The sequence below is a fragment of the Alligator sinensis genome, unplaced genomic scaffold, assembly GCF_000455745.1.
Source record: "Alligator sinensis unplaced genomic scaffold, ASM45574v1 scaffold802_1, whole genome shotgun sequence".
NCBI lineage: Eukaryota > Metazoa > Chordata > Crocodylia > Alligatoridae > Alligator > Alligator sinensis.
In genome coordinates this window covers 507,973-518,165 of record NW_005841918.1, presented here as the reverse complement: position 1 = coordinate 518,165, position 10,193 = coordinate 507,973, and the positions used below count along the sequence as shown (strand labels likewise).

The 10,193-nt window shown below is 41.1% G+C and overlaps 1 protein-coding gene across 1 annotated transcript in view; it reads right to left on the bottom strand.

Annotated features, from left to right (window-relative positions):
* The window catches only part of DYNC2H1 (dynein cytoplasmic 2 heavy chain 1), a 430,803-nt gene that overhangs the window by 112,651 nt on the left and 307,959 nt on the right, over positions 1–10,193 (bottom strand). The window lies entirely within an intron of this gene.

The following is a 10,193-nucleotide window of genomic DNA, read 5'->3' as shown; positions in this document are numbered from 1 at the left end:
ACGTTGCAAATTTGAGGTAGTTTTTGTATCTTTATCTTAGGCCCTTCTCCATGTTATAGGTATCACACAATTAACTTAATTGTGCAACTACGTTGAGAATGGCTACACATGCAAGGTACCTATTACATGATAAAAAGATCCAACCAGCTATAAAGTTAGACTTAAAATGTGAACTAATTTTATAGTTGGTTGCTAAAATGTATACTAACTTTATAGTTGGTTGCTATTGAGCTTTATTTTGCACATCTAGCAGAGTTTCCCTATGGCTGGGACCCCCTCAGCAAAGGCACTCAGCCATGGGGGCCTGCTTCTTGCTGATACAGAGGGAACCCAGGAGCATGCCTCCCCCCACCAGCAATAAGACATGATTGGATCTAATGCACAATCCCTTGTGTGGCATGGCAGCAGGCACGATTGTGTGGATCACGCATTAGATCCAATCACAACTTTATTTGCATGTGTAGAGGGGGCCTTACAGAAATCTCAAGCCTCATCTGTGTTCAAGCACCTTGAACTCCTCAGTCCTGCTGATTTCATGAATTAGTCCCCTTAATTTCTCAAGTTTATCCTTCTGAAATTGAGAACATTCATTACAGCCATACTTCTGTTTATCCTTTTATTTAAATTACATTGAATCATTTTGTGTTCACTCAAAGGTTATTTTCAACAAGTAGAATATCTATAGTGTTCTTTTTATTCATCAAAACCAAATTGAAAATATCATTGTCTCATATTGATTTAGCGAAGAAATGTGTCAAGTATCATATCCAAAAACATTTTGATACTAGCTGTATTAGGATTTTTTTTCTAGTTTACAACTGGGAAACCATTTCCCAAAATGACACAATTCACTGTAAAATTTCTTTTTCTAGTAATACAATGAGTAATATCCAAATCCTATGGATCCTTCTTATGGGTCTATAGCGTTACAGTACTTCAGTAGAATCTCTTTCCAATTTCCCCCCTTCTGCACCCCCAAATGATATAAACTGATATTTTAGTTTAGCTCAGAAATTAAATAAAAACAAACATACACATATATATTTTGTTTCTGAGCATGACTTTATATATTCTTGCACACATCATGCCCCCAGATAAAACAAGCAAGTTGTTTTTTGGAAGGTAGAAAAATATATTTTGATTCATGACTGACTATGTTCATGAGAAGATTTACTCTCTGTTTCACTGAGTGTCCAGGAAATGTGGCTCCAGGAGATTCATGGAATATAATCATAGAAAATTAGGGATGGACGGGACCTCCAGAAGTCCTGTAGTCTAGCATTTCTGAAACCAAGAGTTGTGACCCAAAAGTGGTTCAGAAGAATATATGAAAGGATCCTCAACAAACTTTATAAATGGACTCTCCTTTAAAGGAGAAAAATGTGGGAAACTGCAGTTTTCCCCTTGCAAGCTGGTAGAGTTCCAGCCTGTATGAGGCTGCTTGGGGCTGGGAGGAGCGAGAGGAGGGTGATCAGCAGAGTTTTCTCTGATAAAAAAACAAACAAACCCAATTTTCAGACTTAAAAAAGTACCCAAAAAAGTAACATTTTTCCACAATCAAAAGAGAGACAGCACTAATACATTAGTGGTATTTCATTTTGATCCTGAAAAAAAATGTGGATTTTGAGTTACTTTTTTAATCTGAAAATTGGCAATTTTTTTTTTTTAATCAGAGAAAACTAGGCTCCCTGGTGATCAGGCAGGGGCACCACATGCATGTGCACACATGAATGTGGCAGCCAGGCAGCATGAGAGCATCTCCTGCAACTTCCCAGAGATAATTTTATGGGGTGGGGAGGCCCAGAGAAGGTGTCAGGGGTGGGAGGGCACAGGTGACATTTTGGGGGGCATTAGGTCATGTGTAGCTCCCCCCCCCCGCCAGATCTCTGCGCCCACAGCGGGCAGAGGGCTGAAGTCTGGCCCAAGAAGAAACCGCCTCTGCAGCCCAGTAGGAGGGACTCAGCATGGGAGGGCAGAGCAAGCCACTGAGTCATGTTCCTGTTGTCGCCAGAAGCCGTGTACCAGCTCTGCTGCCAGCAGCATGAGTAATGGACAGTACAGGGGCCATGCTGCCCTCACCTCCTGCTTGTATGCCAGGCTGCAGCTCCACCCAGCCCCCATGGCCTGGCTGCTGCTGCCACTCCCTTCAGACCATGGCTGTAGGTGTGGTGGCACGTAGTGTAGGTGGCCCGAGTGGAGTGGTGGTGTCCACTGGGTTATGAGAGCAGTGTAAAACTTCAACCCAGCGCATGAGCAGCTGGTGGCAGGAGAAGGTGAGGGCATAACCCTCTAGAAAGAAACCTCTGGGTTTTAGTCCCAGAAGGGGTCTAGGCACACCCTAGTCAAAAATCGACAGCCTTGGTTGTAGGTAATACCCAATGCTTCTGAGAAAGGCAACCCCCCCCCCCCACTTAAAAACCTTCTGACATATGTAGCAACAGGAAAGGGAAAGAATTCCTATAAAGGCCCATGAGGAAACCAGCAAAGCCCAGAAGCCTGAGAAATACCCATAAGCACTGCACAGACAGGCAATCTAGATCACCCCTGACCAATGCTTAATCAACCTCATTTTCAACACCTGCAATTGTTGGAGTCCCCACAGCCTCCCTAGGCAAAGTATTTCAGTGCCTCACTGCTTTAACATTGAAAAAGTTTTTCCTGATATCCAATCTAAACCTATTTCTTGCATCTTCAAGCCACTGGTATGCATCCTGCTCTTCACAGAAAAAGAAAAAAAGACCTTCTCCCTGTGCTTTAGGGCAGCCTTTCAGATATCTGTAATCATGTCCCCTCTTAAACACGTTTTCCACAAGGTGAATGTGCCTATTTCCTTCAACCTCTACTCGTATGGTTTGCCTTCCAAGCCCTTTATCATTTTGGTCACCTGACTCTGGACCCTCTCTAACTTCTCCATGTCCTTTTTTGAAATAGGGAGCTCAAAACTGCACACAATAATCTAGATAAGGCTTAACCAAGTGCTTAGTAGAGAGGTACTATTACCTCCCATATCTTGTACCTAATGCTTCTATTGAAGCACCCCAAAACTGCATTCACCATTTTGTGGTTGCATCATATTGCAGACTCATACTGAATCTGTGATCCACTAAGACCCCTAGATCCTTCTCTGTAGTCCTGTAATCTACCCAGCTGTCACCCATTTTGTATTTTGTATTATTCTTCTTGTCTTTCAGCACCTTACACTGGTCAGCACTAAACTTCATCCTGCTACCTCCAACCCAGCTTTCCAAACTGTCCAGATCCTTCTGAACTGCATTCCTGTCCACCAGTGTTTGCAGTCATTCCCTGTGTCATCTGAATTTTTTTCAAGATACTTTCTATTTCAGCATCCAAATCATTAATAAGTATACTGAGGAGTACTGAGCTTATGGCAGACCTCTGTGGGACTCCACTTGAAACCTCCTGTCATACTAACATTGAACTATTTGTTATTACCCTTTGCTTGTGGTTAATAAGCCAATTGTCTATCCACCTTGTAGTGATTTTTTCCAGGCAACATTTCTCCAATGTGTTTATGAGAACACAATGTTGAATTTTCAAAAGCCTCACTGAAGTCCAGATACACTATATCCACTGCATTCTTTTCATCAACCCAGCCAGTTATCTTGTTGAAAGAAATGAAGTTAGTTTGTTCATGATTTGTTCCATGCTGGCTGCTCGTGATCAGCTTTTCCTTCTCCACATGGTTCCAATGGACTTCTTTATATCCAATAACTTCCCTGGTATTCAGGTGAGCTTACAGTTCCCCAGGTCCTCATTCCTTTTGCCCTTCTTTAAAGAGGGGCACTATATCAGCCATTTTCCAGTCCTTTGGCACCTTGCCAAGTCTCCTATAACTTTGTAATTATTATTGATAAGGGCTCCAAGATTTCCTCTCCCAGCTCCTTCAATACCCTGGGATAAAGTCCATCAGGCCCTGCTGATCTGAATTCATTCAGACCCATCAAAAGCTCACTGATGGTTTATTTTGCAGTTTTCTCTCTCAGCTTGTCCACTTCCTTGTCCATATAATCCTTATTAACTATACAGTAGCAGCTAAATGTGTTTGTGATAACTAAGACTAAGTAACTATTGAACTGCTCCTCCTTCTTTGCATCTTCTATTAAGAGTTATTAAACAGTGGACCCACAGGTCCCTAGATCCACCTTTTCTGTCTAACATAGTTACTGAACCTTTTTTTGTCATCTTTAATGTCCCTCACCAGATAAAGCTCATTTTTACCTTTGCCATCCTGATTTTGTCCCCACAAGTTCTTGCTATCTCTTGGTATACTTCCATGGTGACCTACCCATTTCTCCATTCTGTTTGTGCTTTCCTTTTGTATTTAAGGCAGTCTAGAAGCTCCTTGTGCAGCTATACTTCCTGGAGACGCTGCTTCCACAGGGACTTACTACAAGTCGCACAAACTTATGCCACAGAGCCTTGAAAAGGCATTAGCAAAACTGTTAATTCGTTACTGTAAGTAGTTCTTTTTATAAATTTCTGTAAATAAAGTGTTTTTCCAAATCACAAGCCTCACCAAGATACTATCAGCAGCTCACTTGCTGTTTCAGGAAAAAGTTACAGTGCCTAGCCAATGGTTATGGTTGTGAGAGGGTTAACAGGATTTCACCATCTTGGTAGCTGCATGGCATGCCCGCTGTTTCTAGGCTTGCTTCATTTCCAGTGGAAAAAAAAAAAAAAAGCTTCCTCACTTAAAACATGCACCCCAATTGTGGGAGGGGAGGAAGGGAGGGGGTGGGGATTTGCAAAAGAAAGGTGCTTGATGTGTATTTGAGGAAATATGGTAATAGATTCTGAAATATTCCATTTTGGTTCCTCTGTGCTTGTAAATATGAAAGGTGAAATCTTACCCCACTTTAGTTTTTGGAAAAGCTCCACAAACTGCCATAAGGAAAAGATTTCACACCATACATGCAGGAATCTGTACTTCTAACACAGTTGTTATACAGCCTTAAACATATTTTTACAATTTACCTTCTTTAATGGAAATACAATATGACTCTTACATGGTACATAAGGTAATGATTTAGTTGAACGCAGTATTCATAGTGACTGCAGGTTGTAGTATGGTACAGAGTTAATTCCTTATTTTTTAAAACCACCTTATGACTTTTATTTTGGTTTACTTAAAAACTAATACAAGTTTGGAATTAAAAAAATGCATTAATCTTCCAGAATGATTGGACTATTTAATTGTCAAGCATCCATAATTGCACACTTTAAGTCAAGTTGTTTCTGTAGTTTTTGATTGATTTTCTAATCTTGAAAAATGCGTGATGATGCAGTGTTTCATTTTCTTTTGTTTCCCTGATAAATTATTTTCATTTACTGCAGCTGAACCAAAGAAGAGCATCTAATTTATCAGCTTCCTAGAGAGCATGAGGTACCATTGGTTAGTAGTGCATGGAAATGTTATTTTAACTTTTTATATTATTTGCAATCATCATTCTTGTTTTAAATGTGTAATATGGTAAAAAAAAAAAAAAAAAAAAAAAAAAAAAAAAAAAAAAAAAAAAACTTCAGAGGAATATATAAAAAAAACCAAGGCCTTCAAACTGTAGTTTAAATTATACTAAAAAGGAATTACATTTTAGTGAAAAAATGATTTGTTGTAATGCTGTTTTATTTTCACAAATATCTCAAAAAAAAGTTTGCTTTTATGTTTCATAAAAAAAGACAACACAATGTGTTGCCCTAGATAACTTTAGAATCCAGAGAATAGAAATGATAAACTCACTGCTTTTGGATATATTATCACTTTTAGGCAATTACAATGATACTAATTCAAAATTTCTAAAATAGCTGTTAATAGGTAAAAGTCACAGACAATTTAAAAAAATAATGTCCCTTATCCTGCAACTTATTTTTCACCAGGGGCTGTGATGAAGACATGAAATCTGTCTTTAAGAAGGATAACGCTTGGGGGGGTCTCATCTCTTGCTCAGAATACTCCAGATAAACTGCTTGACTACATTTCTGTGAAAAAGTACAAGTTTGAAAATGTGCCTTCAAATACTCTCATAATGCCTTTTCACTTTGCAATAATGAACCCAAAGAAGAATAAAGGTTTTTGTTTCCTTAGAACCTTCATATTGGCTTGTTCTTTGTAATTCCATCTTTACAGAAATTGCAAACTTATCCTAGTTTGCCATCTATAACACTTAAAATGTCTTTGCTATTATTATTTCTGTTGTGGAAACTTTAAACTATTTTCTACATTTCTAATAGAAAAGCCCTTTAAACAAAGCTTTGGAATCTCTAGCTTATTTTATATTACAGAAAATATTCTTGTTTAAACACAGCCAAACAATTACCTTTTTCTGATTATAATCTTTTCATTACAGTGTGTTTGTCACAAATGTTACTCATTCTCTTGCTGAACACAGAGAAACACACTGACAGGCAATAAAGTCCATGAACGTACTTTTGTGCCTTCTAGCTATAATTCATTCCAACTATAATTCTGGCTTCTATAATTTGTTTTTGGATGGTTGTCTCATACCAAGTGCAATGCTCTAAAAACATTTAGTCAAGTTATCTTTTAAATCAGCAATTCAGTTAAGTTCTGCATATATACACATGAGAAAGCTGTACACATACATGTGACTGTTTTGTGAATATGTAATATTGACAACATGAAGTATTTTGTTGTAGTTAAATAATTTAATTACTATATCTCTTCAACTCCAGCTATTTGAAACTAATATTATATTTGGCCTAATGGCTAAGTGGTTCAGAAATATTCAACCTCTTTCTTTGTTCACTGCAGTCCACTTGCAAAATTCTGTTATAAAATGATGAAGTTTACTGTGCAAAATATATAATCAATCATTGGATTTAATTATTATTAATTAGCACAATCACATCTGCAGTAAAAGAAAGGCACCATAATATAGCTTTCAAAGGATAAAGTACTAAAATAAAACAAATATCTGAACTAAACAAATAGATCAAGCCTTTTGACTACTGTATATTAAAATGGTTATGTTGGCAATAATGTACAGCTTAAAAGAGTTTGGATCTACACCACAGTCTAATTAGTTTAAGAAGCTTTCAATACACATAGGCCCCAATTCATAAGCATGTCATAATTTAGGACAGCATATAAACCATGAACCAAGGAAAAGAGGGAGTTATGCACCAGTAAGCAGCATTCTTTAATGTGAATTTTCCACACATTCTCACTTGTGGGTGTGTTAAATATTCTGAATTTTTACCTGAAAACTTTTTGCTTTAGAAACACCTATAAAGTCTGCTCTGGCCTCACTTCCCATACTGGTAAGGGAAAATAAGAGGTGGTGGGCACTTCCTGCTCCTCAAAGTCCTCTCAGCCTACACTGTATTTGACTGTGAGGGAAAGACAAAGTAGGTTTGGATACAAATGTGTATATGGATTTGAATAATTAAGTACTAAATAAGTACATAACTAAATAAGTACATTTTGAATAACTCCAGTTTCTGGTAAATAACTTCCCTTTTCTCATTTGAGTGCCAGTCCACATACACATTCCAACTTGCAGAGGACTCCAAAGCTTTTGTCACATACTAGAGCTGGGTCTCATAATATTCTAGGTCACTGATGATCAAGCTTTTGGTCCTGCAGCCAGATGAGTGGTGTATGGTTAGTTGGTAATCTGGATCATCAAGCCCCGCATACAAGGATCAGGCACTGTGGGACCCTATCTGATTTCTCTGTGTGCTGGGACTGAGTCTTTAAGTGGAAGGGGAGTGGCGCTACTGCTCCCCTGCTGCCAAATTACCAGACCAATGGGGAGCTCTAGGGGCCAGATGACATGACACTGGGGGATGGATCTGGCCTCTGGACCAGGGGTTGATCACCCATATGCTAAGCAAACAGACACTTGAAAACTGTCTAACCAAATAAGGTGTCTGCTCAAGAGTCTTGTGCAATTGTGAAATGCTTTGGGAAAGTATGACTTTCTAGAAAGGGGACTTTCTCTTCAAGAAAGGGAACAGGGAGGAGCCGGGCAACTATAGGCCCGTCAGTCTTACCTCAATCCTGGGGAAACTCTTTGAGAAGATCATCAAGGAGCACATTTGTGATGGGCCGGCATCAGAAATGATGCTCAGGGGCAATCAGCATGGATTTATTAGGGGGAGATCATGTCAGACCAACCTGATTGCCTTTTATGATCAGGTCACAAAGGCCATGGACGCAGGTGTCGCGGTGGATGTAGTCTTTCTGGACTTCAGCAAGGCCTTTGACACCGTCTCTCACCCCATCCTAATTAATAAACTAGGCGACTGTGGCATAGATGCCTACACAGTCAGATGGATTGCAGATTGGCTGAAGGGTCGCACTCAGAGGGTGGTGGTGGATGGATCATACTCGACTTGGGGGGAGGTGGGTAGTGGAGTCCCCCAGGGCTCGGTCCTGGGGCCTGCGCTGTTCAATTTCTTCATCAGCGATCTTGATGTTGGGGTGGAAAGCAACCTGTTTAAATTCGCTGATGACACCAAAATTTGGGGGGAGGTGAGCACGCTAGCAGGGAGAGAGAGATTGCAGAAGGATCTGGATAGGTTACAGGGGTGGGCAAACAGGAACAGGATGTGTTTCAATACGGACAAGTGCAGGGTGCTGCACTTGGGTAGTAGGAACCAGCAGCACACTTATACGATGGGGAACTCCCTACTTGAGAGCACGGAGGCGGAAAGGGATCTTGGTGTCATTATTGACTCCAAGATGAACATGGGCCGACAATGCGAGGTCATGGTTGGCAGGGCTAACCGGACCTTGTCGTGCATCCACAGGTGCATCTCGAGTAGAGCCAGGGAGGGCATCCTGCCCCTCTATGACAGACCCTACAGTGAGAGACTGCGGGACTTGAACCTATTCAGCCTCCACAAGAGAAGGCTGAGGGGGGACCTGGTGACCGTCTATAAACTCACTAGGGGGAACCAGAAGGGTTTGGGGGAGACGCTGTTTCCCCTAGCCCCCGCTGGCATAACAAGGAGTAATGGGCACAAGTTGATGGAGAGGAGGTACAGATTGGACATCCGAAAAAACTACTTCACAGTTAGGGCGGCTAGGAGCTGGAACCAACTTCCAAGGGAGGTGGTGCTGGCCCCTACCCTGGGGATCTTTAAGAAGAGGCTGGATACCTACCTGGCTGGACTCATTTGAGTCCCGTTTTTTGTTTAGGGTTCTTTTGTTGTTCTCCCGCCCTGGCGGGGGGTCGGGCTAGAAGATCTATTAGGTCCCTTCCGTCCCTAAAACTATGAAACTATGACTTAAGCTCCAAAGGGCCACCTTGCAGATACTGATTCTAGGAACACTGTGAAAGACAACAACAAAGGAAGCCAAAATCCATTATGTGTCTAGGCAGTTTGGCTGCAGAAGTTAACAGAGCTGGGTACCTCCAGAAGGGTTTCTTCATATGCAAACGTGAAGAGCTTTCTTGTTTTGAAATGAAAGCAGGTTTGGACAACACAAACCTAACACAAGAGCATAAGAAGTGCCATACTAAGTCACGCCAATAGTCCATTTAGGGACCTCAGGCGGTTATCTAGTCTGACCCCCTGCTCAAAGCAGGACCATCCCCAACTAGATAATCCCAGCCAAAGCTTTGTCTAGCTGGGTTTTAAAACCTCCGAAGATGGAGATTCTTCCACCTCTCTGGGTAACCTGTTCCAGTGCATTAGCACCCTTCTAGTGAGAAAATTCTTCCTAATATCTAACCTAAACTTCCCTTGCTGCAACTTGAGACCATTGCTCCTTGTTCTGTCATCTGCCACCACTGAGAACAGTCCAGCTCCATCCTCTTTGGAACCAGACTTCAGGTAGTTGAAGGCTGCTATTAAATCCCCTCAGTCTTTTCTGCAGACTAAATAAGCCCAGTTCCAACAGCCTGTCCTCATAAGTCATGTGGCCCAACCCCCAAACCATTTTTATTGCCCTACACTAGAGTCTCTCCAATATTTTCACATCCTTTCTGTAGTGGGGGGCTCAAAACTGAATACAATATCCTCAACAGTGCAGGATAGAGGGACATAATGACTTCCCCTGACCTGCTGGCAACACTCCTACCAATTCAGCCCAGTTTGCTGTTAGCCTTCTTGGCAACAAGGGCACACTGTTGGGTCATATTAGCTTATTGTCCACTGTAACTCCCAGGTCCTTTTCTGCAGAGCTGCTGCCCAGCCAGTCAGCC